This window comes from Cupressus sempervirens, chromosome 7, assembly GCF_028749045.1.
Source record: "Cupressus sempervirens isolate cs-2001-9-10 chromosome 7, ASM2874904v1, whole genome shotgun sequence".
In the NCBI taxonomy this organism is placed as follows: Eukaryota; Viridiplantae; Streptophyta; class Pinopsida; order Cupressales; family Cupressaceae; genus Cupressus; species Cupressus sempervirens.
In genome coordinates this window covers 670,331,226-670,345,451 of record NC_143124.1, presented here as the reverse complement: position 1 = coordinate 670,345,451, position 14,226 = coordinate 670,331,226, and positions in this window count along the sequence as shown.

Sequence of the window (14,226 nt, the reverse complement as noted above, 5' to 3'; positions counted from 1 at the left end):
AGAGTCATCTTTATATCAATGGCTAAGATGGGGATTGATGGAATCTTATAGTGCTAATGCAAGAAGTGAGATCCTCATATAAATGGCTATCATGCTAGTGCAAGAGATGATTAACCTTGTATAAATGGCTAGATGAGAATGAGATAATGGCCAGAACTATGGCAGGAATAATATATCTATAATTGTTATTATTTAAACCTAACATTTATTTTGAAGGTATTAGTATATCAAATCAACCCTAATAGTTAGGACATTACAAAACTGACTTGAGGAGAAGACATCAGATGTGCAAAAATTGGCAAACATGCAACTAGACATAATGAATCAACTATTGATAACAAATAAAGAGCTGAATAGGAAAGACATTGAGATTGAAACTATGAAATCATAGAATCTCCTATTGTAGAATGAATTGAAATTAGAAAAGGAATATATTGGAAGGTTCAATAAACATAGTGAAGCCATAAAGTACTTTGAGAAATTGATGAGCACGTCAAGGAAAAATGATGATACTACTAGATTGGGATATTCTACTGTTGAGGAAGAAGAATCATCTAAAAATGGTGAAAAAAGGAATAATAAGGGAAAGACCAACAAACCCACTTATCATCATTGTGGAAAATTAGGTCATACAATAAATGTCTAGAGGAGTAACATTAGTAATCAAACCCCTAAGTAGAAAAATAGAGGAAACTACTATAACTAAAAGAAGCAAGGACATCAGTCACATGAATGCAGGACCAAGACCATCAACACTTAGAAATTTGAATGATATTGTTAAAATTGTCAAAAGTATGGACACAAAGCATATGAATTCATATCTAAATCTAAGTGGACATAAAACAAGAAAACAAAGGTACATCATCATGGAAATTCTTACAATTGGGATTACAACACAAGGAACACTTGTCACTATTGTGGAGAATATGGTCATGTTGTTTTAAATTGCATCAGGATTTACTTTAGAGACAATTTCAAAAAGTGGTTAAATGGAGAGATTGTATGCTTTAGTTGTCTTAAGGTCAGTCATGCAAGTAGAAACCATCCAACTTGGTCACTTGCACCAAAAAATGAATTCAACAAAGGAAAAGAAAAGGTAGATGTTGAAAAGACAAAGATGTAGATGAATAAGAGATGGAGAAAGAAGGAAGATTGTAGTACATCAAGCCAAGATGAGGTCACTTTATCCAATAGATTAGGTGATCACATGACCCCTAACTAGGAAATCAAAGGTATGTGTGGAACTAATATCTAAAATGATATATTTTGTATTAGTTCCAAGCATTTGATGAATGAAAAGTTGTATCAGCATGAATTAAGATGCAATGAAGTAGTTAGAAGAAAGAGTTAATCTATTGATATGTTATATTTTGTGTTATTTTCAAGTATTGGAAAAATGTAGTTACCACCGAGTTATGGAGGTATTTCAGTGGCTATCAAGATTTCTATGTTAATTGAACATTTTGAAAATTCTTTAATGACTGAGCTTATAATTGTGTAAGCTCTAAGAATTTATTGCAAGATTTTCAAGGTTATATAGTCGATTTTCAAGTCATTTGCACTTACAAGGTGACTGAAGAGAAAGAAGGTGAATTATGAAGAGGATTTTAGTGACTACAAATGAGATTCTACTATAACATGACACTATTTCATTGATTCAAAAGGTATTTCACTAGCGTCGAGTTACATTATTTCAAGTTTGCAAAACCAAGATAGTGAAAATGGTAGAGAGCTCTTCGATGGTAGAGAGAAAGGAAGGTAGAGAGATTATGAATGTTCATTTAATAAATAATGATGTGTGGGAACCTCTAAATTTTAAATCCATACTTGAAATCACATAGAAAGGAGACTTGTTAGGTGCTATATCGATGATCCCATCAAAGGTTTTGATGATTCACAGTGTTAGGTGTTGTTATATGTGAAAGATTCATGAAGTTGGAGACCTAGAGATCAAGGAGACCTAATAGAGGTTATGTGAAAATTGAGTCTTGAATGAGGAGAAAAAGATTTTAGAATGCAAAGGGTTGATGCATGCCCTAGATTTCCCTTAGATGTTCAAGATAGAATGGATAAAGATAGCGCTAAGAATAATTCATGATAATCAACTATGGTTAGAAGATCATCCTATTAGAAGTTCTAAAAGAATTATTTATAGGGTAATAGGATATCCTATCCTAGATACACCCAAGACTATAAGGAGTGATGCCAAGGAAGTAATTGAGAAGAATACTGGATCAGTATGGAATAAGAGGGGTAGGTCAATGGATACTATTATAGACACTATAATTGCATTCGTAGTACATGTGATAGCACATAGATTTTACTAGTCTAGGAGACTCAATAGTATACCATGTGGTTTTGTGGACTTAGGTTACAAGATTGTCAAATTTGATCACAACTATGACCTAGCTGACCTACAACTTCAATAATTATTAGAAAACCTAGAAGCTATCAGAAAGGAAAAAAAATCACAATGTAAGTTTGGTTCAATCATTATTTGCATATTCTTCTATGTTCAAAATACTTTTCCTACATTTGGAAAAGTAGTTTAGAAGACCAATCAGTTAATTACATGAAAAATAGGGGAGTATATTGAGCAATTAGGTGAAAATTTTGATTCAGTAATGAGTAGCTATTTTTAAGACTTTAAGAAGTCAATGAAGTATAGATCAAGGATTCTTGTGTCTCTAATGGAAGAACATTATAATGATGTTTGTTTCCTAGTAGATGCCAACTATACATATGCTTAGGCAACTATTCCAAGGGTTATATGGTTGAGACAATTACCTTATGAGGTAAATGTTGATGAAGCATCAACAACCATCATTGCATTGTTGGCAAAAGAAATTGACAAGGATGCTACATCATTCGACAATTATGACAAAGCCAAGTTAAGAATTAATATAAACTGACAAACTACCACCATCATCAAAAAGAAAAAAACAATGGTAAAGAAACTAAAAGAGAATTTTATTTAAGGTGAAGAAGAAGTAGAAGAAGATGGTCAAGGACCTTTATAGATAACACAAGGACAAGGTGAAGATCAAGCTTTAGAGAATGACAAGGAATTCGAGCAAGGACCCAAAGAAAAAGGAAAGAAGAGAAAAGAACAATAGAAGAAAGAGTGGAAACCTAAGAAGATAACAAAGAAAATAGAATAGAAGCTAGTTGAACCTTTGACAAGGTCAAGCACAAGGGCTACCAATATACAAGCCAAGGAAGCACAATCTACAAAAGGGAAAAGTAAGGATTACACAACATAGCTAAGTTTACTTGCTAAGAAACTAAGAAGAAAGTATAAGCCATAAGAGGAATCAAATGATGAAAGGATAAAATCAAATGACATCAGCCAATTCAAAGTGGTAAGTCATAATCCTTCATCTGATATTGTCAATATATGTGAGAATGTTAAAGACAATGCAAATTTATCTGGATTTACACACATTGGTTTTGATAAATTAGATAAAGGAGACCAGAATAATGATGAAGAAGCTATTTATGACATGATGGCTACTTTTAAGAAAACTCCTTTAGGTATTGCTAATTCTATTCCAAAAAGTCTATATGAGAGAGTTGAGAAGAAGTGGAAATTTAGTATGGCTACTAAAAATTAGAAAATAGAGACAACTCTAGCTCAAGTTATGCCTAGTCTATACAAGAAGAAAATTACCAAATCAATAGAGAAACACAAAGGGAGATTTATTCCTAAATACAGAGCTTTTCATATTCTAAAGAAGCAAATTGAAGAGGTGGTAAACCAATGTACACTACTTTGGAAATCAATTTATGGTTTAACCACACAGACTATAGAAGATAAAGATAATATAGTGGCAGAAAAGGTTGAGTTAGTAAAAGAGAAAGGTGAAACAAAAAAAGTTATGGAGGAGAAGGAAGAACAAGATAAGGATGAAACAAAGAATGGCATACATCAGGACAAAAATGTTAATTTATCTGACATCAATACTCCACAAGGAGAGAAAGAGAGTCAATAGGACTTTGAAACCATTGAGTAAGTTCTTGGTAATTCTACATAGAATGTAAATCCACTAAGTGAAGATGATTTAACAAAATTGCAACAAGAATCCTTCAATAAAACAAGACCATGCATTAATCCTGTATTGGCGAGGATTGATGAATTTGCAAAAGCACCTACTAAGACACAATAGAAAGACACATCTATTGTGCCCCCACTTATTACAGAGGAAAAGGAAAAATATTCAAATGAACAAACAATATCACTAGATAAGGTTTTGGAGAGGAAATATGAGCTTAAAAATGCACCATTTGCAATGCCAACAATTTTCATTGAGATGAAAGAGAATGAGGTAGATACACCATCCATATCACTGCCTAATCTACAAAGTTTAGGTATACCAACACTTGTGGTAATTGATAAGGAAATGAAGATAATAAGGGTAAGGAAGCCATTCCTATACCCACCTCACCAAAGCATGTTGAAAATCAAAAGGAGGTTGATCAAGAAGAAGAGGATAATACAACTGCTGAAATTGAGGAGCAAGTAACAAATCAAACACTGGTCACTTTGCTAGTCTTTTTAACTTCTCCTAGTAGCTAGACACAAAGTACTCAAGCCACACCATTGCAGATATCAATGCCAAGTACAAGTACACCAAAGAGTGTTAAAACTACATCACTAGAGGATGTGAGTTTAGATGAGGTGATTGTTCTACCATAGTTTAATCCAACAACAATCACATTGGAAGAGATGGAGATACTACAAGAGGCCCTATAGAGTAAATCAAAGAAAGAGAAGCTTAGAAGAGAGCACAGATAAAAATAGGTTTTGCATGAGATAAAAGATATTTTTATTAATGCTTTTGATATTTCAAATTGGTTGTCCAATAAACCTACCTTAGAAAAACTTGTACAATAGTTGATAAGATTAAAGATTATGATATAGAGACGAGTGTAAAGTTATAGGAATGGTTTTAGATGAAATTTTGCACTAAGGTCATGGATAAGATATGAACTAAAATGGGCAATGTGAAGAAATTTTTGGAGAACATTTACTCTCTATATAATAAACTATGAAATATTGATATCTTTAACCAAGAGACTCATTAATAAATTGATACATTGCAAGGTGATCTTAGGTCTACTGGATCCTCATTGGTGACATTTCCTGGCACTAGTCAATTACATTTTCAGAGATTAATGTTGACACAAGGAAGGCTTGTCAAGTTGCAAGAAAAAGATGTAAATATAAAATCAACTCTTATCATCATATAGTCCATGTTGACTTCGCACATGGAAGTTTTATAGAAAGAACTAGCCTTTGCAGAGACATTGATGAAGAAATATTCCCATCTTTCTACACAAGAAGGTCTAGTTGATATAGCATAAAATCTAGAAATACAGATTCAATCACTTGATCCAACCAGAGAGAATTGGGATTCCACATTGGGAATCATAATTGAAGTACACAAGCCATTCTTGGATAAATTTATTGTTAGTGTACAACCCTCATAGATATAAGTGTCAAAAAAGGGGATTTTGAAGATTTTGAAGATATTGTCGAAGTAGATATCTACTCAAAAGGAGTCATAGAATAGAAATAAAGTACTTACTCAGGGGGAGTAAGATAACAAGGTAACAACATCATTATTTCAAATTTTGAAGATTTTGAAATTTTCTATAGACATTGAGTAGAATGTGTCCATTGTCTGACTTATGCATGAAGAAAGAATATGTATGCCATGACAAAGTTTTTTATCCACTCCTATCAAATGGGGAGATTGTCAATCTCATTATGGTTTTTACATTGTAGTGACAAAACACTTAGTCATCATATAGCATAGTTAGTTAGTCATCACTATGATTGAGCTACTATTTAGGCCAAGTGCATGGTGTGTCAAGTGAACTGGGTGAGCTGAGTGATTAGAGCATGTCAAGCATAAGTCTTCATAAAATACATGTCAAGTGATATGATAGTTAGTGTCGAGCACTAGTAGGTGTCAACTAGTCAAAAGTCACTCAAGTGTCAAGTAGATAGTGTATTCCAAACAATTAGTGTATGTTGATTAGTTTAGGAGCTAAGAAAACAACACAAGAGCATAGTTAAGGCCAAGCATCAAAAGCCTATTGATGTCAAGTAACTAGTTAACAACATAGATATTTTTAATGGTACAAACTTCTATGTAAACCATTTTTGGCTGACATTATCTTGAATTTTTTATATGAAGAGATAAGGATCAAATCATGTCACACATCCTATGAAATACATGCAACCAATCAAAAGGAGGGAAACATTAGTTGACAATAGCAATGAACCAAAATCATTAATTATTACCTAAGATCATCTCTAGATGCCTACTTAAAGAGGTAAATCCTAGGGGGAGGAATGTATGTGAAGGAGGATACTAAGGAGAGTATCTTATGCAAAAGAGGTGTGGAGATGATGGATAATTGAATGAGAAGTAGAGAAAAATTAGTTAAGGAGAACATATTAGTTGTGAAGTCAAGTAGTGAAATCTTAGAGAAGATATATTAGATCAAGAGGATCAAGATACAAAATGTAAAGAGGAGATCTAACATCTAGCAGAAAGGTGCTAACCAAAGGATCAAGTACCAAATCATTTTAACAAGTGATATAGGGTAAATCTCTTAACAAAGTGGTCCTAACAAACTTTTGTAAATCTCCTTAAAAAGTTCTTACTTAATTGTGAGTTTAAATCCTTTAGTCAAAGTGAGACATAATAGTCATTGTAAGCTTTTAATAGGGAAGACGTCTCACAGGGTAGATCATAGATTATGATCAAAACTTTGTAGCCATTATTGGCTACACTTTATTGCTATAGTAGTGAAGGGTTGTGGGTGTCATCCCCACCCCAATTTTACCTTCTCCTTGGAGGGTTTCAAAATAACCAAGACCTTTTGTGTCATGTGTTGATTTACTTTGTGCTATGGATGTGATGCATGCTTACATATTTCAGTTTACATGTTAAGTTATGAGATGGATGATGGTGAGATGTTTTAGAGATAAAAGTTTTAAGTGTCGATTCACCACCCCCCCCCCCCCCCCCCCCCCCCCTCCCCCCCCTAGAACTTACTTTCCCATTGCTATTTCCAATATCCTAGATATCTCTTAGCTCTACCAATAACTTGGATTTTTCCTTGAAGATATCTCCAAAATCACTCATATTCCAATCCTTAACTTTTCTTTGCATACCTAAGTTTTTTGGAAATATGGAAGAGAGTAGTCCCATCCACCTTAATATAGCACCAGCTTTTGTAGATCTACGAAAAACCTGAGTGATAGGTCCAAGGGGAAATTATTTTTACCTTTATTTGAACCAGCCATAAAGACCAAAGGAAAATGATTAGATGAGACCTTAGAAATAAAACACAGAGAGCACATAAAATCTTGGGCCCAATCAAGGGAAATAAGGACCAAATGAGCTTGATTATAATGCTCCCCCATCCTCTTATTTTTCTAGCTAAAGATAATACCTTGAAGATCCAAGTCCATCCACTAATACATTTGGTACCAAATTGCAATGGCAGCGCCGTTGTAGTTTTTTCGTCATAACATTGTCGTCGTCGTAATTGCGATGGTAGATCATTGCAATTGTGACGACAACAAGGTTGTGATGGAAAAATTGCAACGACACTGTCATTGCAATTTGGTACCAAATGTATTAGTGATCAAGCTTTCTCCATTAATATAGTCCATCAAATCCAATCTTCCTGCCAACTGACTCAGGTTACCCCCTATTTTTTCATGCTCATAGAGAAGAACATTGAAATCCTCCATCAAAATCCATCTATCATTATAATATTTACTTTTAAGATTAGATAATCTATTCCATAACTTTTTTCCTCATATTCTTGTTATTGGGAGCATAAATTTAACCAAATTTGAGTATATACCCATATTTAAATGTTGAAACTTGATTGCTATGAAATTCTTGTTAGAATCAATGAGTTGGAAAGAAACAATAGATTGATTCTACATAATTAGAGTACCTCCTAAGGCTCCTTTAGAACTACTAGCTAGAGCAATACAGTTTTTGAAAAATCTTAACTTTTCCACTTGTTCTTTATCCATTTTGGTCTCATGAATAACCAAAATATTGGGTTTATGATCTCTAACTAGATTTCTAACCACATTCATCTTATGGAGACTATTTAGCCCCCTTATATTCCATGAAATGATCTTCATTTCTTCTTAGGAGTAAATTACAAAATAACAACTTGCTTTCAATCATCTATATTTTGCAAAATCTCCATTTCCCTCTTATTCTTGAGACTTTCTTCCCACTTTACCTAGAGATCCAAAATCCATCTTCACTTAAGGATATTTCATTTCCAATTTCATTCTCCTAGTATAAACTCTAGATGATGATATTTAAGAACATCCTTACTTCTCGATTTCCTTCATCATGTCAAACTTCTATTTTTTATCATCTTTGATGATTACTTGATCCTCTTTCTTTAAAAAAAAACTTTAGGACTTGTATCAAGAACCATTCCCACAATAAATAATATTTAATAATAGGTTCTAATAGTGCAAGGTTACCTTCTTCAATAAATTTATCCACACCATATTCTAAAATCTCATTGTAATTCTCCTCCTGAATTTGCCAGGAATTGATATTTGGTCAAGCCCCCAGAAATTTTCCAACAAGAGTAAAGTCCATAGTTGATACAAAATAATCAACAATGAGGTCCAACATAGATATTTGGAACTCACATTTCTCCCAACAAGAATTTAAAACAAGGGGGAAAGAGGACTTACCCGCTAGTTTTCTACCAAAAAATGAGGACCATTTCCTACTGTCGAGATCTTCTACATTATTCTTCAACCCAAAATTACATGGTTTCTCAATCTCTTGATTGATCACATGTGAATGACCCTCTCTTCTATGTTTTAGAAGTGGGGCCTTGAATAGACCTTGGTCAACATGGTTGCAGAGGACATCTCTCTATGCATTCTGAGAATCCCCCTCTGACTTATCATCCTTGTCATCTTCTTTTTCCTCATTGATCCCTTCTATATTACAAGATACATCTCCATTTTTGTTACTTGCCACCACAATCCAACCTGCGACCACATCCCCACCTAGAATCTCCATTCAAAATTAGTCATTGTTACTCTTATTTATATATGATTGATACATCAACCTAGATTAAAGGATTTCAATACTGATAGAATGGTTAGAAAGTAATAGAAACTTGATCTAACAAATACAACTCACTTTACAAATATAGATCATAATTGAGTCCAAATTTTTGACTCATTGATTGGCCTCCATTAGCATCTCCATCACTAATTCACTTCGCATCCCTTCAAGAAATCACTCTTCACGTCAGCACTTAACTATTCATCCCTCTTCTCTAGTTTTCCAATCAATAAAATCAACAAATGTTCCAACCTTGTTAATGTCTTCACTAGTTCTGCTAACCTCTTCAATTTGATCCCTTGTACCTCCTTAAATAGGTAATTTTGATCTTTTTCCACTTATAAATCATCGTAGATCTTAGGTTTTCAATCAAATTCAAAATATACAATGAATATGTCTTGCTTCTTATTCATCTTCTTCTTTTCTAGAAACTTCTCTTTAAATTAAGTCATTGATCACTCACCTAACACTTTCCTTGTATTAAATAATCCAGGTCATCCATCCTTATCTTTAACATGCTTTACATATTCCAAGAAATCAACTATGTCAACTGGAAATCATTATGTCCTCATAATCTATCAAATGTTGTCCCTTAGCCAACACTAGGTTCTGACACTTGGTCATCACTAAATTACTTGTTTGCTACTAATTGTTTTGAGTAGCACACTCTCTAACACTCTATCAATACTAATACTTGGTCGACGCTATATTTTTCTCATCTTATACTACCAGTCAGTAAAAACTAGCATCACTTAATATAAACTTCAAGTTCCTTTATTCTACTCTTTTGCTTGGTCAAGCCTATGCATTTGGTCATTCTTTGATCACTTCTTCTAGGCTTTGTTTCAACTATCTTCCTCACTTGTATTATGATTAAACAATCACATTATCCTGTCAAAGTCTAACTTTTAAAGTGCCCATTTTAGTTCCTCATAACTCAAACTTTCATCTAGGTCATTTTGTTATGTCCTTCTCAAATCCTCTACATCAATCATCTTGATATGTCACTCTAGTTAGATAGAAATTGTCTTACCAATAAGTTTTGACATCAACGAAACATAATAATTATCTCAATTTTGGTTTTCAGCAATCTCCCTCTTTGGCATTGATGCAACACCTGTAGTTACCATGCAATCCAAAACATTTAATTTATTTGAGCTTCTCCCTTTGTATCAATATCAAACATTCATTAATATTCTTAATTTCATTCTGATTCTCATCTCAGTGTCCAACAATCTACCTTTTTTAGTTTCATTATGATTCTCATCCATGCATCTCTAATATGTAGCATATTAACTCCCTCTATGATATTAGATCATGAAATCAATCAACTTCTTTTATATTTGTGGCAACAACTTGCATACATTCTCCCTCTTTACAACATCTCTTATTGAATAACTCTCTCTTCATCTATATCTCTTCTCTCCATATGATAACTCTATATTATCTCTCCCTCTTTGGAAACAATGCCAAAGACACTTCATTTTTATCATACATATTTATCATGTAGATATCTTAATGTCATTTCTTCTCTCTTGATTACTTTAGGAAGCTCCTAAAGTCTAACTTTTCGAATCAACTTGTAAGATATTCTGATCATCTCATTTGATGCAAAGATCCATCTCAACTTAACCACCCTTAGCTAGGGGAATCACCCCTAATTTACCTCTAAGATACTCATGTACATCTTTAAATAAATCCTTAGTGAAAATATCAACTATTTTCTTCTTAGTATTCACATATTCCAATATCACTTCTTTATCTTGAACTAACCCTCTCAAGTAATGATACTTGATAGTAATATGCTTGGTCTTTGTGTGCATTATAGGGTTCTTTGATATATTTATAGGACATGTGTTGTCACAATAGATAATAATGGAATCAATAATCTCTTCCTTCATCCATTTCAACAATTACTTGATCCATGCAATATTAGAATAATTTATTGTTTCTACCACATATTCAGCTTCAGATGTTGATTATGAAATACAATTATACTTCATTCTTGTCCACGAGAATAATCTCTTTCCTAGAAATAAAGCTCCACCATTTGTACTCTTTATGTTATCAACATGGCCTTCCCAATCAGTGTCTATGTACACTTTGAGTTCAAACTTGCTATTCTTCTTGCAATATAAGCCATAGTCTTTTGTTCTTTTCAAATATCTCAATATTCCTTTCACTACCATCATATGATTTTCCTTAGGACTTGCAAAAAATCTTGCAACAATTTTAACTTCTAGGATAATATTAGGTCTATTATGAACAACATATTATAGTTTTTCAATCATTGGTCTAGTAGTTATAGGTGTGCTGACTAGTCTTGAGTTTTCCATCCCAAAAAAAGTTAGCATCTCCTTAATGTATTTTGATTAAGTAATGTAGATACCTTGCTTCATCTTATATACTTTTAAACTAGCAAACAATTTAATCTCACCAAACATAGACATTTCAAATTCCTTCTACATTGCATCTACAAATGATTTGAATAATGCAACTTGTCCTCCAAATATGATATAATAAACAAAAAATTCAGCTAATAGTATCCCTTTACCACCTTTAGTCTTCAAATATAGATTATTGCTATCATTAGTTCTTTCAAATCCAATCTTTACCAAATAATTGTGCAGTCTTTGATATCATGCTCTAGGGGCTTATTTCAATCCATATAGAGATTTTTGAAGTTTTTCTTCTTGTTGGGATAAACAAATCCTTCTGGTTGTTCAATGTAAACGTCTTCTTCCAGTATTCCATTCGAAAAGGGAGATTTGAAATTAATTTTGTACACTTTAAATCCTTTGTAAAAAAAATATGCAAGTAATGTTCTAACTCCTTCCAATCTTACAATAGGGAAAAATGTTTCCCCGTATTCAATACATTCTTCTTGTGCACATCCTTTGCATACCAATCTAGCTTTCTCCTTGTGAATTCTCTTTTTCATTTAGTTGGTTCCTCAGTACCCACTTGATTCCAATAACATTCTTGTCCTTAGGTCTAGGTACCAATGACTAGGTTCTGTTCTTTTCTATTTGTTCAATTTATTCATTCATTGTTTGAATCCAATCTTCATTATCCAAAGCATCTTTTGTTGATTTAGGATCAAACTCAAAAAGTAAACATGTATCACTTCTAAGTATTTTCTTTTTCATAAACCTATAATCTTTGTTTCAAATGATTTGTTCAAATGCATGACATTTTCTCACATACTTTGCTAGAATAGGTTATTTTCTTCTTTATTCTTACATAGGTTCTGTTGAAAATAATTCGTTAATTGTGTATTGTCTTTGATGTTATACAAAATATCATGTCTTTACTAGTCAGTGTATGCCAAGCTCACTTGGGTGATGAAGATAGTTTCTTGTATCTACCGAGCATTTCAGTGTTTTCCAAGTTCTAAAGGAAGTGTCTACCAAGCTCACTCAAATAACAAAGAAAATGTTGGATGTAACCAATGTTAACTAAGCTCACTCAGTTGTTAGTAAAGATGCAGTGTTAACTCACTTTACTTGGTTAACACAAGAAAATCATTTATGAGTTAGTGTTTACCAAGAAAGGTCGGCTAATGAAGGATTTTATTATTTTGGCATATTGAGTTCAATGGATTTGTTTATTGATTTTAATCAAGTAAAGAGATGAATTTAATTATTCTATGTTAATTTCAAGCTGACTTGACAATGGATATGATATGAGTATAAGGTCAAGTTAAGGATTGAATGTGTGCAAGTGTATAGAAGAATAGAAGATGCTAAGAGAAACCAAATCAGAAGGATAAGAATAATATCCTTGAGGAGCGGAAAAGACAAATTTGATTAGGAATGATCAACTCTTCAAGCTAGAATTGAGATCTGTAATTAGAAATTTAGTTGCATCATAAATTAGGTCACCTCATCATTACTCTCTAACCATTGTAGCATTGATCTAAATCTCTTAATAGAGTTGGCCTAATAGCTATTTGTAAATCCTCTAACAAGGTGGCATTTCTAGATTGAAGCGTCTAAAGACCTCTAACAAGGTCACTCCTAATAGAGTGATTAAATCCTCTAATAGGGTCACGCCTTAAAAAAATTCGTAACCTTTAATAGGGTTGGCTCCTAATAGGGATCACTTTAGAAGATTGAAAATCAGTAACTAGTTGCAATTGGTGGTTTTTTCCAAAATTTTCACATTAAATATTGGTGTCACTTGTGTTTATGTTATTTCTTTCATGTGTATGAAACTAAGTTAATTAAGGATAATTACATATAATATCCTAAGATTTACATATTATGCATTTACCAAGTCATATTTGTTATTTTAGTGGTTACTAAGTTACAACATACTATCATTATTAACCGAGTGCATGTGTGTTTGCCAAGAAACAATATTTTTTAGTGAAGTTTATATTCTATGCTGATATCTAAGAGATCTGGAATTTATTTTAGTGGTAACTAATTCACCCAACCCCTCTTAGTTACTCCTCTTATATTTCCAATAATTGGTATCATAGCTTTTGGTGCTTGTGGAGAAGGTTTCAAGGACATGAGATAAAGATTAGGATGTCTCATAGAAGGGATATCCCTAAGCTAAATAGAGAGAACTTCAAGACATGGCAGGAACTCATGAGACTGCATTAGGCAACCATTGGAGACTCAGGCCTAATGTACTTAGACACCAAATGTGTGACACCTATTGGAACTATGACTGTTGAAGAAATTGCAGAGAAGAAGATTTATAATATTATGATGATTGATATTGCTTCATCTCTCAACTATGCCAAATTTGGTGAAGTCAAAGATTGTTGAACTTCTTATAAGATGTGGATCAAGATGAAAGCCATCTATGGAGGAGATGATAATGTAAGAAGAGCTAAAGTAAAAAGTCCCAAAGGAGAATCTGATCAAATAAATACGAGACAAGATGAGCACATTGTAAAGTACAATGAAAAACTCAAAGCCAATGTTTGTACAATCAAAGCTTCAGGAGGAAAGATTGAACATGAGATAGTGGTAAGTAAGTTTCTCATAACACTTCTTCCTATATATGCAATCAGAGTATCAACAATTTGAGAAATGAGATGCAATCTAAGTAATGATATAACATTAGA